Below are 26,553 nucleotides of genomic sequence, written 5' to 3' on the forward strand. Positions count from 1 at the left end.
TTACAGTGATTTTGAATTTCTTATGAAATGCTTTATTTTTGTTAATTATAGAGGTTTCTTTATTGCTAACTAGTTGATAAATATTGGTGCTAATAAGTTCTTTACTAATAACTACTGTGTAGAAAAGTTTTCATGTAATGCTAAAGTTATTATTTTTTTATCAGTTTGGGTAATAGTGAATAGTTGCTTTACATTCTTAATAGTTGACAGAAGTTCAGACCAATTTAATTGACTATGAAATTTTAAAAGTTTCAGTTATCATTTGCCTAAGGCTTTCATCTTTCCATTTTAAAATGGTATCAATAGGTAAGTTAAGATGGTAGCTGGCCTTGACGATAAATTCACTGATGCTCTTTTCAAAATTTTTGTAACAGTAACTTTTGTTGACATGCCTGAATGGTCTATATATTACTCCATAACTCATGAGTTTTATACTTTGCGCGTTTTGAATGATATTCAAGTTTCCAGTAATTACGTGCTTATGATAATCATCTACGCAAGGACTAAATTTAGGCAGTTTGCAATGTCATTCAGTAGACTCTTTTATTTCATGGTGGTTAGTTAGCAAGCTGCTTAATGTTTTTTTATATTTAAAAGTATTTGCTATTTTGGTGGCCAAAGCTAGGAAGAAAACTTTACATTTGTTGAAAATTCGAGAGATACGTAACTTCTCAAACTGCGAGTGGATTTTATGTATACATATATATATATATATATATCAAAGGGCAATTACAATATGACCACTTTGTTAATAACATGTAACACCAACTTTAGCTTTCAAACCTGCCAGCACCCGGCATGGCATTGACTCACCAAGGTGCTGGGAGATAGTCTCAGGTATCTTTTACCAATCGTTCACCATCTGGTCCTGCAGTTAACGCACATTGCGAGAAGGTAGCGTGGCAGCACGAATTTGGATTTCCAGCTGCGACCACAATTGCTCTATTGGAATAGTCAAATGAATTTGGAGGCTAAGACGTGACTGGAAAGTAACTGGAATATTCCTCGAACTACTCCCTGACGATTCGACCCTTATGACATGGTGCGCTATCTGTGCGTGACCACCATTCCCCCCCGGAAATACTGTTGCTATGAATGGGTGAAATTGGTCTGCAACGATGTTCACGTAGCCCACAGACGTCAAGGATTGTTCTATGTGGATTATGGCTCCTGATGTGCTCCATGAAAACATTGCCCGCGTCGTAATACCCCCGCCAACCTCTTGTCTTCGTCCAAATGTATATCTGGGAATCAGGGTTTCCTTTGAATATCGGCGTATTAGGACACGCTCGACTGACGGACCAAAAAACGTGATTCATCGGGCAAAACAACTTTCTTCCATTCTTCTAATGTCCCATTCCGATGTTTCTTGGCCTTTGCAAACGCAGCTGGGGAAGATTTGCGGCCAGCGCAGGGACATGCTTCGGCCTCCGGCTTGCGCAGACCCATACTCAGCAATGTACGCTGCACAGTGTGTTGAGAAACACTGTTTGGGTAGCTACTGTTGTAGCTGGTGGTGATTTCGGCTGTTGTAGCTCTTCGGTCACTGTGAACAAGGCGTAGCAATCACCGATCATCTCTGAAATCAATGCGCCGTCGATAACACACTGCTGGCCAGCGCTATTGTCGTTTCACCATCCATACACTACTTTCGATGTGTGCTCACAACAGTTGCAAGTGAACAGCCCACTAAGCGCATCGTTTCTGATACTTTTGTTTCCAGTTGCTGATCCATAACGATTTGACCTATATCGAAGTGTGGTAAATCAGCTGCTTTCACCATTATGTCGCTAATCGCGTTATGTTTGAAAAGACAATGCATAACCGTCATATAGTCTTCAACATCAGCCGTGCACGCGCAGTGGTTTTGTTCCTGGGCGAGCTCATTATTATATATTGAGGGTGAGCAAAATGTAATGTCTCTTCGGTGTATGTATTAAAAACTATTAATATATATATATATATATATATATAACTTATTTCGTAATTTTGGTTACATTGGCGAATTCTACAAAGTTAGCAATTAATTTAAAAGCCCCATCAAATCTTTAAACATATTCCCAGATGCCTGTTAGGCAAGAAAAATATTCCGAGAGTAGGTCTTTATCGTCAAACAGCTTTCGCTTTTTCGTCTTTTCAATAGAAGCACTTTATGACATAAACGAGTTCTCCTTTTCCAAACATCCACCCTAAGACACTCCAACGTGTGTCATACACTCTTCCAAAACGATCCTAAGAAAATGCGAAAAAAAATGTTCGAATCACTATCTGGAAACGAGAGAACGAAAGGATCTCGGCTGCCCAGAGCGGCTTCCCGTACCTCCGTGTGTGGGGTGGGGTAAGAGTTGGGGAGGATACCGAAGTGACATCTTTTTCCCCGATAAAACGTGTTTATCCTGCCAAGAGAGGATATGTAAGAGCACCATTTCCTAAGGCAACGGCTTCCCGCTTGACGCTCCTTACATCTGTTCTGGAGACGGGGGCTTCATTTTTTTTGGTTCCCCAACCACCACCACCACCACCACATCTTCGGCTCGAGAAGTGGAGAGGATTCTATTTTTCTATCGCCGTTTCATCTTCAGGAAGCATATGCCCTAGTGGACGATGAAGATAGATAGAGAAGAAATAAAGAGATGGTCGTGTCTTGATGATAGTACTTAAAGTTGAGCCAGAGTTAATTCCCTACGGAGGGTATTTCATTTGGTTCGCAATTAGATATTTTTGCATTGACAATGATCAAAGCTATTACAAAGAGATATAACTGAAGAGATACTTTTTATCTCGATATTAAAAAAAAAGACTTGTTTTGCAGTTTTTAAGACATTACGGTATGTCTTCCCGCAAGGAATTATTACATTCTCCATACCTACTCTCGCGTTATAAGGGCTAACATTTATCCAGTAACTAGAGGATCCGTGGTTGAAATTCCACTGAATGCGTATCTGATTTACCTCATTCTCTAATTTTAAGAATGTAATATCTAAATAATTTCTGAAGTGGCACTCGAGATAAAAATAAATGTTAACTATATTTATCCCAACTTGGATTTGATTTACAAAATGTCGGGCCTACCAGTATTTAGCCTTCAAACGACAGAGTAATAAGGAATCTTACCAATTCCCTCGAGCGTGACCTTGTGATCTAAATGAATCAAGGCAACACCAGTGGATTCCAGTATGCATACATTAGGTTCGCCGGACGTTACAAACTGTTAAGCTTCCCCCTTACTTTTGAGGAAAAACACCCTAGAGGGCGGTCCGAGGGTTACCCATCCAACTTTTTCTGCACCAACCACTCCACAGTACTTGCGACTCACGGTGTATTTTTAGTGTCCCCATACCGCACATACACTAGATGACTTATAACAATCCATTTTTTTCCTCCGAGATTGGAAACCGAATCCATCAATAAAGCAGTCAGCGTCACTATACCATCTGGGCAGCGACATAAAGGATAGTAGATCCAACTAGCATTTTAAAGATCCTTGTTTTGAACACTGGCAAAGACAGATCTGATTAATAAGGTTTCTCTGTAAAATTAAGTATAAACACAATAGAGTTTTTTGATTCAAACGTTATTATTTCACGAAAGAAAAGATTTACAGCTCATCTTTCGTACGTCTTCTACATATGCGTAATTTACAGAATTTTTTGATTCGGTAAAATTCAAATTTTATCATTTTGAAATTGTTTCGTTAATAAGGAACTTCAATGCACAAACGCTCTTCATTATTTATCTTAATTAATTTATCTAATTAACGAATATACGTATCTTAATTGAGAGCTTATTTGTATATTATACACTGTGAGCGTAATTTTAAATATATTAAATTTATTATTTGGCTTATGAACATTTCATTATAATGCAGTTAATGAAAGTAAAGTCGTAGATGTTACACCAACATAGGGAATCATATTGATGTTATATTAGCCTTATTCCAGCCTGCATTAAATAGCTAATGTGTTTACGAAATAGTAAATTAATTTCAAAAAATTAATTTTTAATTATTAAAAGTTTAGCCTGTTATAAATTTAAATTTTTGTTAGTCAATCATTAGTTTTGTATTAATTATAATTATTTCAATTATTTAACTAATATTATATTTTCTATATTCAAATTATTTCTTTATTGATACTTTCAATTAATGTACTACCATTTGATTAATTTATTTAAATTTGTTTAAATAATTTACTAACCAATATCGTTATTCCTTGTATCACGTACTTCTTTTAATGAAAATTAATGAATGAATTAATGAATAAATTATGTGAAACTTTATTTTTCATCTTTGAAATCATTTATTACTTTAGGATTTTTTAAAAAAAATATTATCTTATAAAAACCTTTTGTTTAATTTTCTTGTATTAATATTCTCATGTTTAATGTACAGATTATGGCTTCACGATTATCTCTAAATATTGTGGATTTCTTGACAGGAAAGGCCGAGAAAATAGAGGTTGAGTAGCACTCTTTTTTATCTTCTGTGTATGCTGCAGAGACTTAGAGAAGGCCTTCTGTTCCTCTGATGAGATGCGAGCCACGGTCGGTCTCGCTTAAGGATCGAATGTGTACTCGACACAACACTTCTTTGTCTGAAAGTCTGGAAGGGAAGGTAAAATTTCTTTCGCTGGAGGAGGTAAAGGAAAGCGGCAGCTCTAAAAGAAAAATTCACTTGGAGCACTGTGCCATTTATTGTTTAATTCGTCCATGGACTATAGAACAAGCAAAAGAGTAAACAAACGTTTTATTTCTTGAAAAACGTTTTATCGGATTCATTTTTATTTCTTGAGAAACGTTTTATCGTATTTATTTTTTATTCTTGAGAAACGTTTTATCGTATTTATTTTTATTTCTTGAGAAACGTTTTATCGCATTTATCTTTATTTCTTGAGAAACGTTTTATCATATTTATTTTTTATTCTTGAGAAACGTTTTATCGTATTTATTTTTATTTCTTGAGAAACGTTTTATCGTATTTATTTTTATTTCTTGAGAAACGTTTTATCGTATTTATTTTTATTTCTTGAAAATGTTTTATCGTATATTTTTATTTCTTGAGAAACGTTTTATCGTATTTATTTTTTATTCTTGAGAAACGTTTTATCGTATTTATTTTTTATTCTTGAGAAACGTTTTATCGTATTTATTTTTATTTCTTGAGAAACGTTTATAGAAATTATCTTGGAGAATTTTCATGGAGAAAAAGATGAGAAAAGTACCCTACTCGCCGTTTTGACGGTACTGTAGAAAATATGTGCGGCGACTTAAATCTAGTTGCTACGTGGTTTTGATTCTTTCAGTAAAGGTTGCGGCGGGTTATGATTGACACATTAAGTTCAAGTGAAGAGCGGGAATGAGATAATTTCTTAAATTTTTCTCCAGTTAAACAGCGACATGGGAGAGACACGAGCCCAATATACCAAATTTAGATGGTGTCATTATCGTTAAACATATTTTTAATTCCAGTGTCACTATGCAGATTAATTCGTTTTTCGGAACAGGAATATAAAAAACAAACTGCATGCTAACCAGAATTCGAATAACGAGATTTCCGATTTGCTAGCTAGATGTGCTAGCCATTACACCACGTCAGCATGCACGGAGAAATATGACAATACCTTATGAAAATTCCAACCAAACTTACTTTAAAAACAAAATTAATTAGGTTGTAGAGACATTAGGTACTTTTGAAACAGAAGAGAGGAAAAAATGAGCAATGCCATCGCCGGGAATCGAACCGCGGACCTCTGGAATACGCGCTCAGCATACAGACCACTACACCACGAAGGCACGCTAAGAGGGCGGGAGAAATACTTTATATACTCCCCCTTTTAGAGGGCGACTGGGATTTTTAGGGGATCCAATCGCCAAATCCTGGGTATGGAGACTCATCATCCACCACCCTTTTAGTTCGAGCGCCACTATAAGCGATAAGCAACGGAGGACGTGGGCACTGTCCCTTTACCAAAAGGTTAATCGGTATAGCACCACGTCCACCTATATCTAGAGCCTAAAGAGGAATCATAAGACGCCACGCACCGGGCGCCCAAACCCAAAGCCAAATTCAAACCGGGGGCAGTCCAACAGACCAAATGCCCACGAAAGACAATCCCAACAACCGCCCAGGCCCCACATTTATTAAATAAAATAACAAAAGCATACAGGGCCAAACAAGGGCGAGTTTTGACAATAAGCGAAAATTTTACAAAGGTGTAATACCCACAAATATAGAATATACATAGGCTAAAGTACAGTCTGATGCCGGGCAGCCCAAGAATATATAGTGAGTAAAATATAGATAGTAGAATTAGACTTAATGACAATATAACATAAAACAGAGTGACATAATGAATGTAAATGATTACAGCAATACACAGAGGATATACCAAAAGAAATAAAAATAAAAGAATACAATAGCCATCAGTGTGTGACTGGAAGTACTGATACATGGAAAATGCGTAAAGCATTCAGAATTCGACTTAATTCAGAAGACTAACAACTGGATCGGGATACATTGCATAGCCAAGTACATATATTTGACAAAGCAACATATTGAAAGTCAGTGTAATAAACTAGATATTCGCTATGACAAAGTCATATTACAATACCGCAGGTAGTGATGTGATACACAAGAAGTAGGTAGCGTACAATATAATTTGATCTCGGTACGCATTCAATCCCTATAGTACAACAATAGTTAGGAAAAAAGAATATGTTATACAAAATATATTTAGCATGCAACTGTGTTTAAGAAATACAAAGGTCGATACATTGGTTACTACCAATTATGGTACAGGACTCGTACCACACTTAGTAACAGAATGCAATAGCGATACAATACAATTGATCACGTGGTATTGTGGGAAAAACATGCAATAAGGCTAATTATACGATTATGAGGAATAAAAATAACATATTTAGCCTGCATAAAAGTTAACGAATATAGGAAAGCATACAATACTATACAATATTACAATACAATACAATACAAAAAAATTAACATATTTAACCTGTACTAAAAGCCAACTGTTATAAGATACTATACAATACTATACAATACCACAATACAATACAATACAGTCGATACAATACCACAATACAATACGATACAGTAGATGCTATACAATACTATACAATGAAAATACAAAATACATTCAGTGTTGGTGACACAAAAATACATTTAAAATTGTCATGACACTAGTGATGAAAATACAAAATACATTCAGTGTTGGTGACACAAAAATACATTTAAAATTGTCATGACACTAGTGATGAAAATACGAAATACATTCAGTGTTGGTGACACAAAAATACATTTAAAATTGTCATGACACCAGTGATCCTAATGCAGCAAATAAATTGATGCAGTTACCTGCATAAAAGATAACTAATATAAGATACCATACAATACTATACAATACTACAATACAATACAATACAAAAGCTAATTAAACGATTATAATTAATAAAAATTAACATATTTAACCTGTATAAAGCCAACTGATATAAGATACTATACAATACTATACAATGAAAATATAAAATACATTCAGTGTTGGTAACACAAATATACATTTAAAATTGTCATGACACCTGTGATCCTTATGCAGCAAATAAATTGATGCAGACAGATAAATGTGTTACTATACATTTGCAAAGGATGAAATATAGACTGAAGTATGCCACAAATTATGAACATATATTATACCGTGAAAAACACAAAATACATTCAATGTTGGTAAAAATAGAATGAATATATTTAAAACAATGGATAATGGTTAGATATATTATACAATGAAAATCTATAGCGTTTACAATACATTTAGTGTTATTATTACACAGAGAATTAAATGTATGATTTTACATGGGCAATTGATGAAAAGAAGACAGTAACAGTATCAGGTTCAATGTTCCGTCTTACTTTCTTTGGGAACATGCAAAGACCTGACTCGGAACAGGGAGCTTACTAAAGCTATGTTCAATAAATGTGGGAAGTAGACAGGATACACAGGAAGGGTATACAAAACCCTTTATTTTTCGCTCTTTACAATAATTTCCGTACTTCGGAATACAGAGACCAACTAATTGTGGTCTGAACGTAAGAATAAAAATATAACTAAACTCTAACTTAACTTTGGAATAATAAACGTGAAAGATTGGCCTTATATTAACAGGAAGCCGTATGTAGTACAGAGAACTGTTAACACTACAATACGTTTAAAATTATCACGAGGATTAAACCTCTGGCCTGGAAGACAACCATCAACCGAGTAAAACTTCTAAGGCAAGCGGCCTGCTTCGACTAACTCCTTCCTCTCTCTCGCTTGGCAAAAAGCTACAACTTAAGTACTTGGCGTTCGCCAGACAAATTTTTGCATAAATAAGTTAACGCTTTTAATTCTGGCCGGAAGTAGAAAATAAGAAGTGATAGTAAAGATTTAAAATAAAATAAACGTTAGTAAAACTTAAGATCCTTACACACTTCCCGCCAGTGTTAATTAGTTTGAAACTGAGGTCTAAAACGACCTTGTTGAAAACTTTTAGCTCTACAATCTAACGCGAGGCCAATCTTTTACAAACATTTCTCACTAGAAACTAGAAATTTTAAAAAAAATTTGTTTTTACAATAGCAGGGCCATGGACACCCAATTTTTCATCTGTACTGCATCTAAACAGGAGCTTTTATTCAAATCTGGTTCCTTCCAGAGATCTGGAAGGAAAACTAGTTTAATGAAACGTTACACAATGAAATGGCAAGTCACATTAATATTTATATTTCTCTTAACATTCTTATTTCATTCATGACTATTTTAATTATCTCTCCCCGTGCTCTCTGACATGTGTTGTAAAAGAACACCAAACACGAATGTGTTTCTGTCTACGTGTTCAACACTGCCTCCTACAATCAAAACACTAACGTGATAAAATTCAACATGACAAGACCTCGTAACACACCCTATCTTCAACTCTAAACCCTATTACTAATATAATAATTTTCAGAATAGTACCAACTAGGTACTATTCTGAAAGTGGCTAACTCTGAAGTGTAGCGTCAGAGAGCCTAACTACATTCATTCAACCTTTAACACATATTCGCCATAATTTGGTCTTTTTACAGTCACACGAATAAGTTTAAAATTTTTGGCATTACTTTCACTTTTGCCATATCACAGTATTTCTTAACATTTAAAATAACAGTTCACATTGTATATAAGAACATATTAACATGCCGTTAATTTTACGCATTTTAAACCATACATTAGTAATACATTGTTAACTTCTATTCTTTTCCCAGCAAGTGCCAATTCTTCTACATTGAAATACTACATTTCCAAAAGGTCTTTCAGACTAAAACTTCTTTCTTGCTAGAATGTTTTAAATAAAATTTATACAATAACTTTTTACAATATTTAAGTCTTTACACAACGCTATTATACATCAACTTTAGTTTTACGCGCGAGTAATTGAAAAACATAATACCAAAATCGGTAACAACTCATTTCTCGCCTTTTTGGCGATAAAGGTAGACCTCACATTAGGTAAAACTTCTTGAAATCTGCCACTTGCAGTAAGATTGAAAGATTAACTTAAGTTTGCAAAGTAACGTAAAATTTTACTTATCTTTGTGATATTCGGACATTCTTTTCTGAACCCAGTCCTGGAAGGTAGCGCAGATTCTGGTTTGATTTATCCTCCTTCTTGTGCGGGCTCGCCGTTCAGTGCCTTCCTCTAGAAAGTTTCTTTTTCCTCCATTTCGGTCACCCTTGAATACCTTCTTTTTCGCCTCTGCCTGTGGTCTTGGCCGTTTGATGGCAGCTGGTCTTGGCGGAACCGGGACACTTCTTTCGCGTTCCTGCTTGGACCTCGTTGGTGGCCGTTCAAATTTTCCTTGTAACTTTTCCTCCGCCGCTGGTGGCCCTTCCGCAGTTCGGCGACATTTGCTGCGGAGAGGCCTGTCCGATGAGTTGATCTTCCGTTTGGGAGCCGGGTTATAATTGCCGTTATTTCTCCTGGCTATCTTTGGATTCGTCGTACTTCTCCCTTCTTCATTCTGGGGGTGTTCGTGAGCTCTCTTTTCTGGACGGTGGAACGGTTTCTTTTTCTTGTTACCTTCAATTTTCCGACGGGGAAACTTTCTTTTTAATTGCTCCTGCCTCCTAATGGCTTGTCCTTGTGCTTGACGTTGTTCCACCTCTGGAGCTTGTGCCTGCCGTGTTGCCGTGCCGGATCCTGCAAAAGATCTTTGAAAATTTGCATTTTATTACGATCATAGTAGGGTTTTATTTGATCAATGTTTGCGGAGCACGTTTCACCATTTCTGGCTTTTAACACCAATACAGCGTGAGTTATTTTTTCTATGACATATGGTCCTTCAAATCGTGGAAAAAATTTGGCAGTTTTATCTTCTGGTGCTGAAGAAAGTGAATGCTTAATTTTTAACACTTCATCCCCTACTTTATAAGTTACTCCCCGTCGTTTCAAATCATAATAAAGCTTCTGTTTTCTCTGTGCTACTTCAGTATTCTTTTTTGCTTCTTTAATTAATTTTTCTATATCACCCATTTTAAATTCTGGGGCTCTTTGTTGCACATAAAATAATTTATCTAACTGCGTTATAATCTTTCTGCCTAAAAATAACTCAGCAGGAGTTTTGCCCGTTGTATCATGTTTTGCGGTCCTAAGGGCGAAAGCAAATTCATTGACATAGTTATCCCAGCTTTTATGAAAATTTATAACATAACTACGGATAGTTTTCACTATATTTCTATTGACCCGTTCCGCTATATTTGATTTGGCCGATACGGGACCATTTTTAAATGACGTATGCCCAGTTTTTGGCACATGTCTTCAAATACATTACTTACAAATTGAGGACCATTATCCGATATAACTTTTACGGGCGCCCCGTATTTTAAAATATATTTATTTAAAATATTTTATTAAATTTAATTAATTATTAAATTTATTTAAAATTAATTATTAAATTAATTATTAAATTTATTTAAATTTCGCGGAGGCTCGTTTTAAGGGAACAATTTCGGTCCACTTACTAAAATGATCAACCATAACAAGGAGATAGCGACTTTTATTTAACTGACTTTTGGGGAAAGGGCCCAATAAATCGATGCCAATTATTTCATTCGGAAATTCAGATTTAATACTATTTAGAAACCCGGCCGGGCGGAAATTAATATAATTAACTGCTTGACATGTTGGGCAGGACTGGACATACTCCCTTGTTAACTTTTGCAGTTCTGGAAAATAGACCGCCTCGCGTACGCGTTGTATAGTTTTTCGAATACCTGCATGAGAAGCTAAAGGGCTGTCATGGAGCTCCTGCAGGATATTTAATCTAAGACTAGCTGGGATAACAGGTCGAAATTCGTTGTTGGAATTCGTAGTTTTTGTATAAAATAATAGACCATCTATTAGTTCGTAATGGGCCGCCCTATTTCTTATCGCCACAATATCTCGGTGGCTAAAATTTTCAGGATCCTTTAAATACTCATAAATGCTTCCAAACTCAGGATCCTTACCCAGTTCGGTTATTACAGTTTCTCGGGAATTTATTGTACATGCTGTGAGCATTGCCACCTTTACGGTATTACCTTATTCATCTATTTTAATTCTGGATAGGGCATCTGCTACGATATTTTCCTTTCCGGGGGTATGCTTGATTACCAGATTATATTCTTGTAGCTTGAGTGCCCATCTTATTAACCTTGGGGATACGTTTTTCCCTGAGTACATTCTAGTTACCGCCGCATGATCAGAGTACACTGTTATTGGCGCCTTTCCAAAATAGACTCGGTAATTTTGCACTGCTAAAAGGACTGCAAGTGCCTCTCTCTCGGTCGCGGAATAGTTTCTTTGTGTTTGATTTAAAGTTTGGCTAAAAAATTCCACGGGCTGTTGATTTTGCGAAAGTACCGCTCCTACCGCATAATCCGAAGCATCCGCTGAAATTTCTAAATTCTCATCCTTTTCAGGAAATTTCAACACAGGGGCTTGCGTTAATGCTTGTTTTAATTTTTCGAAAGCACTATTGGCTTCGGCCGTCCACGAGATTCTTGCCTTTTTCCTTTTTAATTTTAACAATGGCTCAGCAATAGCTGCAAAATCTTTTATAAAGGACCTATAATATGAACAAAGTCCTAGAAAAGAAGAGAGCTTCTTTGCCGTGTTCGGAGTCGGATACTTTTGTACAGCTATTATTTTTGATTCGTCTGTCTCGATTCCTTTTTGAGATATTTTGTAACCTAAATATTTTAATTCAGGGGGTGCAAATTTGCACTTTTCGACATTAACTTTTAGACCGGCCTCATTTAATAAAGCAAACACCTGTCTTAAATCCTGTACATGTTGGTCGAGATTATCACTAGTAATAATGATATCGTCTAAATAGATAAATGTGGACTTTCCAAGAACAGGCCTTAACACAATGTCCATACATCGCTGAAATGTTGCCGGTGCCACTGAAAGGCCAAACGGCATACGCAAAAATGCATAAGTGCCAGACTTTGTTATAAAAGCAGTCTTATGCACGTCCTCAGGCCTAACCTCTATTTGAAAATAACCAGTCGTTAAGTCTAAAGTCGTCATATATTTGGTCGATGTAATGTTCCTTAGAATTTCTTCAATAATAGGTAACGGATATACTGGATATTTAGTTATGGAGTTTAATTTACGGTAGTCAATCGCGAATCTCCACCTTTTTGGACGTGTCAATGGATAGTCATTATTTTTCTTACATAAAACCACCGGGCTAGCATAACTACTTGAGATGGGCGTTATGATCTTTTTACGTAGCATATCGGTGATATGCCATTCTATAATTTTTTCCTTATTCTTATCATACCGGTATGCTTTGTGGCGAACTGGCATTGAATCTCCGGTGTCAATACTATGGTTAGTAACCTGAGTAAATCCTGGAATATCACTAAATAACGAAGCAAATTGACTTACCTCTTGTCGGATTCTTCTTTGCTCTTCATTAGGCAGGTGGTCAAGGTTTAACATCGGCGGTTCAGCCTTTTCTTCTCGAACTGGTTTCATTGTCATCTTAAGGGACGCTTCATTAAAATCCAGAGTTGCTTGTGCCTCTGAAAGAAAATCTATTCCTAAGATAATATGAGCTTGCAGATTCTTTACTATAAAAAACATAACCTTTACTTGTTCGTCCTTGATACGGACATACAGCGGTAATTTACCTATACGCTTACATCTTTCTCCTTGCGCAGCTAACACTGTCGTATTATCCGAATTATAAATACAATATTTACGAAAATACTTCCTAAAAAAATCTTCTGCCTCACAGGAACACTGCGCGCCTGTATCCAGGAGTGCGGTGGCTGGGATATTATTCACCAACACTTCAATCTTCGGAAGAGTCAAATTTTTCACCATTACTGTATTTAACTTGAAGGAAGAAGGGTTTTCTTGGCCTTCGGATTTCCGCACCCTCCCGTCAGCAGAAAATCCGTTTTAGTTTAAATCCTTTTTTGTTTCCATGCTTTCCTTCTTTTTCCACTGGCCTTGAGACTTTTTTCCTGGGTTGCTATTGAACTGTCGACGTTCGCCGGCTGTTTTTGAATGCTCGGGTTTCTTTGCCCACTGATTTGCTTTGCTTCCGTAGCCGTGTGCTTGAGTTTGATGTGGTCTTGGCGTACCAAATTCGTTTCACTGTTGACATAGGCGTCTTCTTTCAATGTCCGCCGTTCTTCTACTTTCAAACTGGATTGCTAGCTCAAATAACTTTTCCAGTGTAGTCGGATTTCTTAATTCAATAAAGTCTCGCACTTGGGGTAGTAACCTCGGCAAAATCACTTGAATTATCTCAGGATCCGGACGGTTTCTATACAAGAGTTTGACGACGTGAATTTTTCTTAAAATAAAGCTTGAGAGATTTTCGATTCTTTGCTGATATATGCTGAAAAGTTCCGTTTCTAATTTCGCACGATCCCTTACGACAGGGAAGGCTTTTACTAGGGCAGTCTTGAAATTCTCGTAAGTATAGGTGGGACTTCCTGCTTGACCCAAGAGACTTCTGCCTATACATTTGAACCAGTTAAGCGCTTGGCCCCTGAAAGCGCTGGTAGCTAAGGTAACTTTTTGAAACTCGTGCACGGGGTAGAGCATGAAGTGGTCATCCAATTTTTCCAAAAAAACTGGTTACCGGTGAGTTTCCATTAAATGTTGCTTCTAGTTTCATCGAAACGCGCATGGTCTGGACGATGTAACCAAATCCTTCCAGGGCGGCAGCTGGCATTTCTGGATTCTGAGCCGCTTCTGCAGTCAGCACAGGTTCTTCTTGAAACTCGGCCATGGTTATTCTTCTTCGTTGGGCGCCACTATCAGGTTCAATGTTCCGTCTTACTTTCTTTGGGAACATGCAAGGACCTGACTCGGAACAGGGAGCTTACTAAAGCTATGTTCAATAAATGTGGGAAGTAGACAGGATACACAGGAAGGGTATACAAAACCCTTTATTTTTCGCTCTTTACAATAATTTCCGTACTTCGGAATACAGAGACCAACTAATTGTGGTCTGAACGTAAGAATAAAAATATAACTAAACTCTAACTTAACTTTGGAATAATAAACGTGGAAGATTGGCCTTATATTAACAGGAAGCCGTATGTAGTACGGAGAACTGTTAACACTACAATACGTTTAAAATTATCACGAGGATTAAACCTCTGGCCTGGAAGGCAACCAGCAACCGAGTAAAACTTCTAAGGCAAGCGGCCTGCTTCGACTAACTCCTTCCTCTCTCTCGCTTGGCAAAAAGCCACAACTTAAGTACTTGGCGTTCGCGAGACAAATTTTTGCATAAATAAGTTAACGCTTTTAATTCTGGAAGTAGAAAATAAGAAGTGATAGTAAAGATTTGAAATAAAATAAACGTTAGTAAAACTTAAGATCCTTACAACAGTATAATGTATGGCCAAATATGCAAATATATGGTATACCGATGTTTAACAGCAACTGGCAAACAATGTATCATTAGTACGTACAACTAGATATGCCAAGATATTATATACTATTATACAGTGAAAAACACAAAATACGTTCAATGCAGATATTATCATAGTGCATTATGAGAGAATACAGACAGTTATATGTATGATAATACATGGGCAAAAAATAAAAATAAAGACAATAACTTAATTATTCATAGGTAAATATGCAGATTTAATATATTCAGATATTTAACAGCACCTGGTAAAAATGTACCATAAGTACATTGATAGCTGCTATGGACAGCAAAGAGACTATTAGGACAATACATATGCAACAGATAAATATGCAAATTTAATATATACAGATATTTAACAGCACTTGATAATAAATGTGCATACATTCCACTGGTGACATTTCCACTGGTGAAGAGTTGTCTGATCTTGCAGTATGGCTATATATGCACAGCCAACCTGATCTTCCAATTTAGAGCCATCAGTATAAATGACCAGATCAGCATGAGAAACCTGATGACTCGGTTTGAGATTAACTTTAACTCCCGTACCATAGAGGGAGGGGTGTTGACCTTCTCTGTTTATTGCTGCTTCGTAATCATGGGAGGAGAAAGAGTGATCTCCAAATTGAACTGAACAGCCAAGTTGTCTAATCAACTGATAAGCTGCGTCCTTTTCAACCGCAATAGGTAAAGGCAAGACTCCAGCTGCAACTGCAAGGGCGTTAGTTGGTGATGTGCGGAAGGCACGAGTGATATTTAAGAGAAATGGTCTCTGTATACTATTTAAATGTCGGACTTTGCGTCCTTGCATTGGTGCTGCCCAAATCGCAGCACCATATGAAACAATCTTTTCAGTTACTGTTGCATATAAAACTTGTTACTGTTGCATATAAAAGAAGATGTGGATTTAAGCCCCAATGGATTCCCTTCATAAGTTTAAGGCGTTGAGAAAACACAGCAGTACGCTTCTTGAGATCTAAGACATGGGGAATCCAATTGAGTTTGTCGTCGAAAATAATTCCAAGGTATTTAAGTTCACGTTTAATACGAAGACGCTTGCCATTTATGGTTATTCTCGGCTGACGAGTCATAGAACCACCCTTCTTAGGAATGATCAGAATTTGCGATTTCTCTTCAGAGATTTGCAATTTAAAATCTTCACGTCTAGTCTGAAACAAAGAACAGGTCTCCTGTGAGTTTGCTTGAAGTTGATCACGAGTCCTACCTCGCACTATGAACGCGGTATCATCAGCATAAGTAACCACAGTAGTATGTTCAGGCCATGGCTGCTTAAGGATAAGATTGTATGTCACATTCCAGAGAAAGGGGCTCGCACATGAACCCTGCGGGCACCCTCGAGTCTGGCATCTATGTACCAGGCCTCCATTATAGGAAATGATCAAATGTCGATCGGACAGATAATGTGCAAGAGTATTATATAAATTGCGGGGGCAATTGGCATCTTTTAATGCATATAGAACTGCCGGCCACCACAGCGTATCGAAGGCGCTCTTTAAATCCACTGAGATAAACGCTGTGTGGTGGCCGGAGTACTTATTGCGCAGGATGGTATCTTGAACTTCCTTTAAAGCATGCAGTATTGATCTTTTGGTGCGAAAACCGTATTGAAAAGGACACAGATAATTTGTTGAGTGCAAATGAAATCTCAATCGTTCCATAAGAAGTTTTTCAAAAGTTTTGCCAAAAGCTGACAACAAACAAATAGGGCGATAAGAATCGGCTCGGGCTGGATCACGGTGTTTCTTTAAAAATAAGATCACCTGGCCAATTTTAAAACATTGAGGAAAAGTTCCACTATTGAATAGCTTATTAAACAGGCTTTGGAAGAGACTGAGATTGGTGCTAATAATCAATTTGACAATACGATAGTCAACACCATCTGGACCCGGTGTTCGCTTATTAGGGAGTTGGCGTAAGACTTGCCGAATTTCTTGAGTAGTAAAAATAACATCGTCTGGTGTTTGAAGACTAGAAGTTTGATTTCGAATAGTCTGATGAAAGGAGGAATCAGTTGAATTATCATCTGTAGAAAAAACCGTGTCAAGGACTTCTGATAGAGTTGATTCAGTCAGGTGACTATTAGGACTAACTGTAGGTAAAAGATGGAAAGTTGCTGGCTGAAACAGCTTGTCGGTCGCAATCTTATGATGAATACCATAAACAGATGTTGTCTCAGAACAAAATTTGCGCCAGCTAGTTAATTTGGCACGTATAATCATTTGTTTGTAACATGCTCTTTCCTGTCGGTAAAGAAGCAGAGTATTGGAGCTGATATTATTTCGACGCTCTTGCTTTAGCCGACGTCGAAGAGCTCTACATTTTTGTTGTTGAGTACGAAGCTGAGCATTCCACCAATTTAATGTACATAACTTCTTAGTGGTACGAATAGGCAAAACACTATCACATACTGTTTGAATGGTAGCCATAAGATCACTAGTAAAATTTTGTAGATCTTCACGAGAATGCAGAGATTGAAGACGAGAATGATAAGAGGCCAAATTGGCTTGAATGGCTGCAGTAAACTGTCTGACCTTTCGGCCAGGTAAATTATAACGCCGTATGATGGAGGTGGCTGTAGTACCCGCGAGTGTAAAACGTATATAGTTATGGTCTGATAGACTTAGACCCTCAATTACTCGCCAATCTTGAAGAAAAGAGGCCATAGGGAAAATAGACAAAGTCAAATCTGGCCAACCATGTGAATGTTGACGATCAAAAGTCGGAGGAGCATCATGTGAATTATGTTTCACGAGATTAAAACTGGATATAAAATCTTCCAGAAGTCTACCCTTTACGTCCGAAGTAGCATATCCCCACGAAACATTATGAGCATTAAAATCACCAGAAAAGAGCAAATTTGGAATTTGAATTGAGGTCAGTAAATCTTGCATCGCAGTGAGCACAGGTTCGATTTCTGAGGACGATGAGGAATAAATGGAAACCAGAAGGACTGTCAGATGATGAACTTCCAGAAGAACAGCAACAATATCTCGCTGCGCAGTGACAAGTAAAGGAGACCAGGAAGAATTACAATTGACAATAATTGCACGGGGTGGAAGTAAAGGATCTTCCTTTTGATATAGTGTCCAGAGCAGTGGAAAGCCAATAGCCTTACCATTTAGACAATACGGCTCCTGGATTAAGATGAAGTCAATATGCTCAGAAGTAGCATATTCTATAGTCTGTGCCGTCGCAGCTCGAGCATGTTGAAGGTTTATTTGTAGACATTCCGTCGGTAAAGTTCGTTGCAGAAGAGTGGTATTAAGATCTTTTTGTATATGATCCAATGAAGAATCAGATACAAAGTTACCTGATGCTAGACTATAAAGATTGAAGTTAGTAGTCTGTGTTTTCCCTGATGAGCTGGACGCGACGTTGATACTCTGGACGATCGGGGTGGTAGGCGGGATGGGCGAAGTCATATCTGGTACCGTAACGATTATTGGCTTCGCCACAGTTGATACATTCAGGTGTTTGAGCTGTGCAATCTTTGAGCCCGTGATCTCCTGCACAGTAGGAGCAGTATTTTCGCTTACTCTTGCATTCTGTTTGCACATGGTCATATTGCTGACAGGAGTAACATCTTTTAATTCCAATAAATTCAGTGGCTCTGTGTGCTTGCCAGCCGACGAGAATTTTTCGCCGACGCATGACCGCAGCAAAACCTGGCGAGTCACATTCAACAATCCATTTAATGTATCCCTTCCGTCGCTACCTGAGACGGAATCGCATCGTGAATGCTGTTTCTGGCAATCCCGTGGCTCCGCTGAGTTCTGAATGTACTGTTTCCGGTGTGATTGATTCCGGCAAGTCATGGATAGCAATTCTTGGTTTTCGTCTGATTGGTCTACTGACATCTGCTGGTACATCAGAGAGCTTGAGTTCTTGTTCGAGTGTCGCAACATCATCAGGGGTTTGACAGAAGATCTCCAAACCTCCATTATTTATTTTAGTAATACGATCTATTCCAACTTTAAGTTGTGAGAGCGGAACTTTGGTATTAAGCTGCTCTACTAGTAGTGTCAGCTTTAGGAAGAATAATAAGGCTAGGCTTTTTAGGTCGTCGAACAATATCCGCAAAAGATGGAGCAGGAGCCAAAGCCTGATCAGCTGTAGATGGGAGAACAGGTGACTGGAAAGAATGTTGTCGAACCGCTTCACAGCAAAGTATGGTAGATGTATTGACTTCAGCGTCCACCAATTCTGGAATAGGTAAGCCCTCAGGCCCCTGTAAGGCCAAAGTTTGCAAAGTTGTCAGAGATTGTAACAGATGCTCTCGAAGGTCCGAAGATAAGAGGATTCTGCCACCTCTGCTGGTGGTAGCTACTTTGCGTATATCAGCACAGAGTAGTGTAATTTTATCCGCATAAGGTAAGTCAGAGTCTAACAAATCGGGTGTGCTAGTAGCCCCCTGTGATGTTTCTCTGGTAGTTGTTAAAACAGATTTACGGGACATTATAAAGTAGTAAAGAGCAGTAATAAAACATAGCCTAAAAGTGCAATGTCCAAAAGTCACTAAGAACGATCAGATTAAAATATCTATGTGACACGTGATAACAGAGAATAATACAAGCAAAATTCCTGTATAAGTAATCAATATACACAAAGTAATGTTTAGACAGCAGAATGACTAAAATTTTAACTGACTAAAATACATATCGAGGTATATTATCAGCAGTTATAACAGCAAGACACTAAATATAGGCAGAGATTATAGATTTCAATCTTCATAATATGAAACAACTAAGTCCAGTAAAATTAATTAAATTACATTAAAAAAAACCTTAAAATAAAGTGAAACAATGCTTAAGGAATATTATGAGAGAGTTGAGAGATCAAGAAATATACTTAAAACACTATTTTAATCAATACAAATGTCAAAAAACGAAAACCGAACATTTGTCGAGTGAGATTCGACAAGTGTTCTAATGACGAGAACTGGATCTCGACAAAAAGTTCAACTTCTCGACAATGTTAAAAATTTCGCGAAAAACAACTGCCAAAAGGACAAACCCTTTGGAGCAAATACATATGAAAATACAGTTAAGCCTATTTAAATACAGGATGAAATTTAGCATAAGTGCATAAAAACATAGCCATTATATTCTATCTCGTCAAAGATCAATACAAGATTATATTGAGTAATACAAAAAGAAAGAACTTAAAATTTAACACATTTTGAACAAAACCCGGTATGAAGAGACATAAGGATTTTCGGAAGCAGGAGACTTGAAAAACGAGCAACGCCTTCGCCGGAAATTGAACCACAACGTCTGAAATACGCGCCCAGCGTGCAGACCACCACACCGAGAAGGTACGTTAAAAAGGTGGGAGAAATACCTAATACGGTGATTCAAAAATATCTGGCAAAAGTGTGAGAGTAAAGGAGATCAAAGCAAGCATATTTTGTGTAAGAATATGTGTTCCGAAGTAGCGTTTTGAAGTGGTACAGAACTCTATTGTTCTTTCTATTGGTATGCAGCTAAAATGGAGCAGATGCTTAAGAGAGGTGCAGAAAACTATTTCCAAGTACATACTTCAAGGAGTAACTCCATTTCTACTTGCAGCCCCATAGATAAAATGCATGTCAGCTAACTCTACGTTCGTGTAACGACGCATGCCGCTTGAATGACGCATGAAGAATGAAGATTTACGCCATCATAACGATTTTATGCGCTTCTCAAACATTGTTTTGTATCTTCCCCATGAGCCACTTCGACCCATGCTTTCTGTTACAAAATATGTTTATTTCTGTTCCCTTTATATTTTGCTAAATACGTTTAGATTACCATGTATACATTATGTTTTTAATGAAAATACAGTAATTTTCTAGGAAATATTGTATAAAATGCTTCAGCTATTCTGGATACATTAATCTACCAATCGTGCAAGAATTTCAGTCAAGGATTATAAAAACTTCTCATATCCGTATTAATTATTCATTGTGTCTGCATATAATATGAAATAAATTGATATCTAGAAGTCCATAACGGAAGTCTGTTGCGAAATTGCGTACATTTATATATGACTATAAGTTTTAAATATTAATTTATATATGACTATAAGTTTGTCTATCTGTAATATTCCTGGATGATTCCCTGCAAATTTCTCATTATCCTCCGTAATGTATAATTCGAGCGCTATTAATGTGCGCGTCTAAAACTACTGAATAAAATGCTGCTACAGCTGAGATGAGCATAATTCTAATTCATGGTGTTGCACTTCGTCCATTAAATACGTAAACTTAGTATATTAATCATAGCAGATATATGTAACCTAGCACAATTTCTGTATATTAATTCATTGCTTTAGTATATAAGCTACTGTAAATCAAATTGAGAACTAAATTCTTGAGATATCTACATATGTAAAAAGTGCACCTATCAATTAACCTTCAAAACTTGAGTCGTTTTGAATGCATATCAAAGTAAGATCTGAAAGAAAACAGAACTACAGTATTGCTATTTAATCTCTTGTATACATTTGCTGACTAGTGGACGAATAGATAAGCTCACTGAACATTGATAGTTCCATCAACGTTCGAATTCGAAAGACGAGGTACGTACATGAACGTTTTCGTGATTTGTACTAAATTTAAAATAACTACAAACTACTTTCTCTTAGAAAACCTTCTACGAAGACATCACTTCCTTTAGCTAGTTCATAGGTACTTTGGCGTGTTAAATAAGTACCACATGCATTTCTTCTAATATTATGCACTAATATTAGGCATTTCTAATTACATTCAAAGAACTTCTGATTTAATGCAAATCAAGCAACTAACTAAATACTTAGCCGTTCCTGCCCTTGAAAGTAACTGCATGGTCGTTTAAGCAAAAGAAAGGAAGTCCAGATGAAATGATCGAATGCTCGTTCGGTCACCGGCGCAGGAATATAAATTAATATAAGTATCTGTGTTTGAAGTTCCATCAAAGCAGAGATCCCTTGAGTACAGATCTCAATACAATAACCGAACAATGGAATTATTGGAAATTAACACTTAAATCATCCTGGTATTTCCTTGTTTCGCGTCCTGAATTTCTAAAATAATAGTAAATTTTCATTGCAGAGGAAAGAATATGTTCTTCAGTTATTTATTCTGAAACGTAATAAGATAAATAAGGACAGATGCAGAGCGATTAGCTAGTTATCGCAGCATGAAGCATGAAACATCATGTATGCTTTCGCCACAATTTAAACTCAAGAACCCTTCCATCCGACTCGCTGGACATGCTACAAATTATACCATGAAAGCCTGTGATGAAGAAGTATAAAGTTTCTTATTTTTCTGCCACTTAATCTGCAACTTGAATATAGGGGCATCAAGTTACCAAATTCAAGAGGTAACGTTTATTTTATTTTAAATCTTTACTATCACTTCTTATTTTCTATTTCCGGCCAGAATTATAAGCGTTAAGGTTTTTATGCAAAGTTTGTCTGCCGAACGCCAAGTATTTAAGTTGTGGCTTTTTGCCAAGCGAGAGAGAGGAAGCAGTGAGTCGAAGCAGGCCGCTTACCTTAGAAGTTACGCAGTTGCTTGTTGCCTTCCAGGCCAGAGGTTTTAATCCTCTTGATAAATTTTAAACGTATTGTAGTGTTCACAGTTCTCTGTACTACATACGCTTCCTGTTAATATAAGGCCAATCTTCCACGTTTATTATTCTAAAGTTAAATTAGAATTTAGTTTCATTTTTATACTTTTACGTTTTGACCCCAAGTAGCGGGTTGGTGTATTCCGAAGTACGGAAGTCATTGTAAATAGAGAAAAATAAAGGGTTTTGTATACCCTTCTTGTGTATCCTGTTTACTTCCCACAGTTTTGAACATAGCTTTAGTAAGCTCTCTGTTCCGAGTCAGGTCCTTGCATGTTCCCGAAGAAGGTAAGAAGGAACATTAACCCTGATAGTGGCGCCCAACGAAGAAGAATAACCATGGCCGAGTTTCAAGAAGAACCTGTGCTGCCTGCAGAAACGGCTCAGAATCCAGAAATGCCAGCTGCCGCCCTGGAAGGATTTGGTTACATCGTCCAGACCATGCGCGTTTCGATGAAACCAGAAGCAACATTTAATGGAAACTCACCGGTAACCAGTTTTTTGAAAAATTGGATGACCACTTCATGCTCTACCCCGTGCACGAGTTTCAAAAAGTTACCTTAGCTACTAGCGCTTTGAGGGGCCAAGCGCTTAACTGGTTCAAATGTATAGGCAGAAGTCTCTTGGGTCAAGCAGGAAGTCCCACCTATACTTACGAAAATTTCAAGACTGCCCTACTAAAAGCCTTCCCTGTTGTAAGGGATCGTGCGAAATTAGAAACGGAACTTTTCAGTATATATCAACAAAGAATCGAAAACCTCTCAAGCTTTATTTTAAGAAAAATTCACGTCTTCAAGCTCTTGTATGGAAACCGTCCGGATCCTGAAATAATTCAAGTGATTTTGCCGAGGTTACTGCCCCAAGTGCAAGACTTTATTGAATTAAGAAATCCGACTACACTGGAAAAGTTATTTGAGCTAGCAATCCAGTTTGAAAGTAGAAGAACGGCGGATGTCGAAAGAAGACGCCAATATCAACAGCGAAACCAATTGGTACGCCAAGACTACAGCAAACTCAAGCACACGGCTACGGAGGCAAAGCGAATCAGTGGGCAAGGAAACCCAAGCATTCAAAAACAGCCGGCGAACGTCGACAGTTCAATAGCAATCCAGGAAAAAAGTCTCAAGGCCAGGAGAAAAAGAAGGAAAGCACGGAAATGAAAAATAATTTAAACTAAAACGGATTTCTGCTGACGGGAGGGTGCGGAAATCCGAAGGCCAAGAAAACGCCTCTTCCTACAAGTTAAATACAGTAATGGTGAAAAATTTGACTCTTCCGAAGATTGAAGTGTTGGTGAATAATATCCCAGCCACCGCACTCCTGGATACAGGCGCGCAGTGTTCCTGTGTGGCAGAAGATTTTTTAGGAAGTATTTTCGTAAATACCGCATATATAATTCGGATAATACGACAGTGTTAGCGTCGCAAGGAGAAAAATGTAAGTGCATAGGTAAAGTACCGTTGTATATCCGTATCAAGGACGAACAAGTAAAGGTGATGTTTTTTATAGTAAAGAATCTGCAAGCACATATAATCTTAGGGATAGATTTTCTTTCAGACGCACAAGCAACACTGGATTTTAATGAAGCGTCCCTTAAGCTGACAATGAAACCAGTTCGAGAAGAAAAGGCTGAACCGCCGATGTTAAACCTTGACCACCTGCCTAATGAAGAGCAAAGAAGAATCCGACAAGAGGTAAGTCAATTTGCTTCGTTATTTAGTGATATTCCAGGATTTACTCAGGTTACTAACCATAGTATTGACACCGGAGATTCAATGCCAGTTCGCCACAAAGCATACCGGTATGATAAGAATAAGGAAAAAATTATAGAATGGCATATCACCGATATGCTACGTAAAAAGATCATAACGCCCATCTCAAGTAGTTATGCTAGCCCGGTGGTTTTATGTAAGAAAAATAATGACTATCCTTTGACGCATCCAAAAAGGTGGAGATTCGCTATTGATTACCGTAAATTAAACTCCATAACTAAATATCCTGTATATCCGTTACCGATCATTGAAGAAATTCTAAGGAACATAAAATCAACCAAATTTATGACGACTTTAGACTTAACGACTGGTTATTTTCAAATAGGGGTTAGGCCTGAGGACGTGCCTAAGACTGCTTTTATAACCAAGTCTGGCACTTATGCATTTTTGCGTATGCCGATTGGCCTTTCAGGGCCCCCGGCAACATTTCAGCGATGCATGGACACTGTGTTAAGACCTGTTCTTGGAAAGTCCACAGTCCACATTTATCTATTTAGACGATATCATTATTACTAGTGATAATCTCGACCAACATGTACAGGATTTAAGACAGATGTTTTCTTTACTAAATGAGGCCGTCTAAAAGTTAATGTCGAAAAGTGCAAATTTGCAGCCCCTGAATTAAAATATTTAGGTTACAAAATATCTCAAAAAGGAATCGAGTCAGACGAATCAAAAATAATCGCTGTGCAAAAGTATCCGACTCCGAACACGGCAAAGAAGCTCTCTTCTTTTCTAGGACTTTGTTCATATTATAGGTCCTTTATAAAAGATTTTGCGGCTATCGCTGAGCCATTGTTAAAATTAGAAAGGAAAAAGGCAAGATTCTCGTGGACGGCCGAAGCCAATAGTGCTTTCGAAAAATTAAAACAAGCATTAACGCAAGCCCCTGTGTTGAAATTTCCTGAAAAGGATGAGAATTTAGAAATTTCAGCGGATGCTTCGGATTATGCGGTAGGAGCGGTACTTTCGCAAAATCAACAGCCCGTGGAATTTTTTAGCCAAACTTTAAATCAAACACAAAGAAACTATTCCGCGACCGAGAGAGAGGCACTTGCAGTCCTTTTAGCAGTGCAAAATTACCGAGTCTATTTTGGAAAGGCGCCAATAACAGTGTACTCTGATCATGTGGCGGTAACTAGAATGTACTCAGGGAAAAACGTATCCCCAAGGTTAATAAGATGGGCACTCAAGCTACAAGAATATAATCTGGTAATCAAGCATACCCCCGGAAAGGAAAATATCGTAGCAGATGCCCTATCCAGAATTAAAATAGATGAATAAGGTAATACCGTAAAGGTGGCAATGCTTACAGCATGAACAATAAAGTCCCGAGAAACTGTAATAACCGAACTGGGTAAGGATCCTGAGTTTGGAAGCATTTATGAGTATTTGAAGGATCCTGAAAATTTTAGCCACCAAGATATTGTGGCGATAAGAAATAGGGCGGCCCATTACGAACTAATAGATGGTCTATTATTTTATACAAAAACTACAAATTCCAACAACGAATTTCGACTTGTTATCCCAGCTAGTCTTAGATTAAATATCCTGCAGGAGCTCCATGACAGCCCTTTAGCTTCTCATGCTGGTATTCGAAAAACTATCCAACGCGTACGCGAGGCAGTCTACTTTCCTGAACTGCAAAAGTTAACAAGGGCGTATGTCCAGTCCTGCCCAACATGTCCAGCAGTTAATTATATTAATTTCCGCCCGGCCGGGTTTCTAAATAGTATTAAATCCGAATTTCCAAATGAAATAATTGGCATCGATTTATTGGGCCCTTTCCCCAAAAGTCAGTTAAATAAAAGTCGCTATCTCCTTGTTATGGTTGATCATTTTAGTAAATGGACCGAAATTGTTCCCTTAAAACGAGCCTCCGCGAAATTAGTTACTGATTCTATTTTAAATAAATATATTTTAAAATACGGGGCGCCCCTAAAAGTTATATCGGATAATGGTCCTCAATTTGTAAGTAATATATTTGAAGACATGTGCCAAAAACTGGGCATACGTCATTTAAAAATGGTCCCGTATCGGCCGCAATCAAATATAGCGGAACGGGTCAATAGAAATATAGTGAAAATTATCCGTAGTTATGTTAAAAATTTTCATAAAAGCTGGGATAACTATGTCAATGAATTTGCTTTCGCCCTTAGGACCGCAAAACATGATACAACGAGCAAAACTC

Source organism: Stegodyphus dumicola, chromosome 10, assembly GCF_044657685.1.
Source record: "Stegodyphus dumicola isolate Sdum_Otavi_A_Nest chromosome 10, ASM4465768v1".
Taxonomy (NCBI): domain Eukaryota; kingdom Metazoa; phylum Arthropoda; class Arachnida; order Araneae; family Eresidae; genus Stegodyphus; species Stegodyphus dumicola.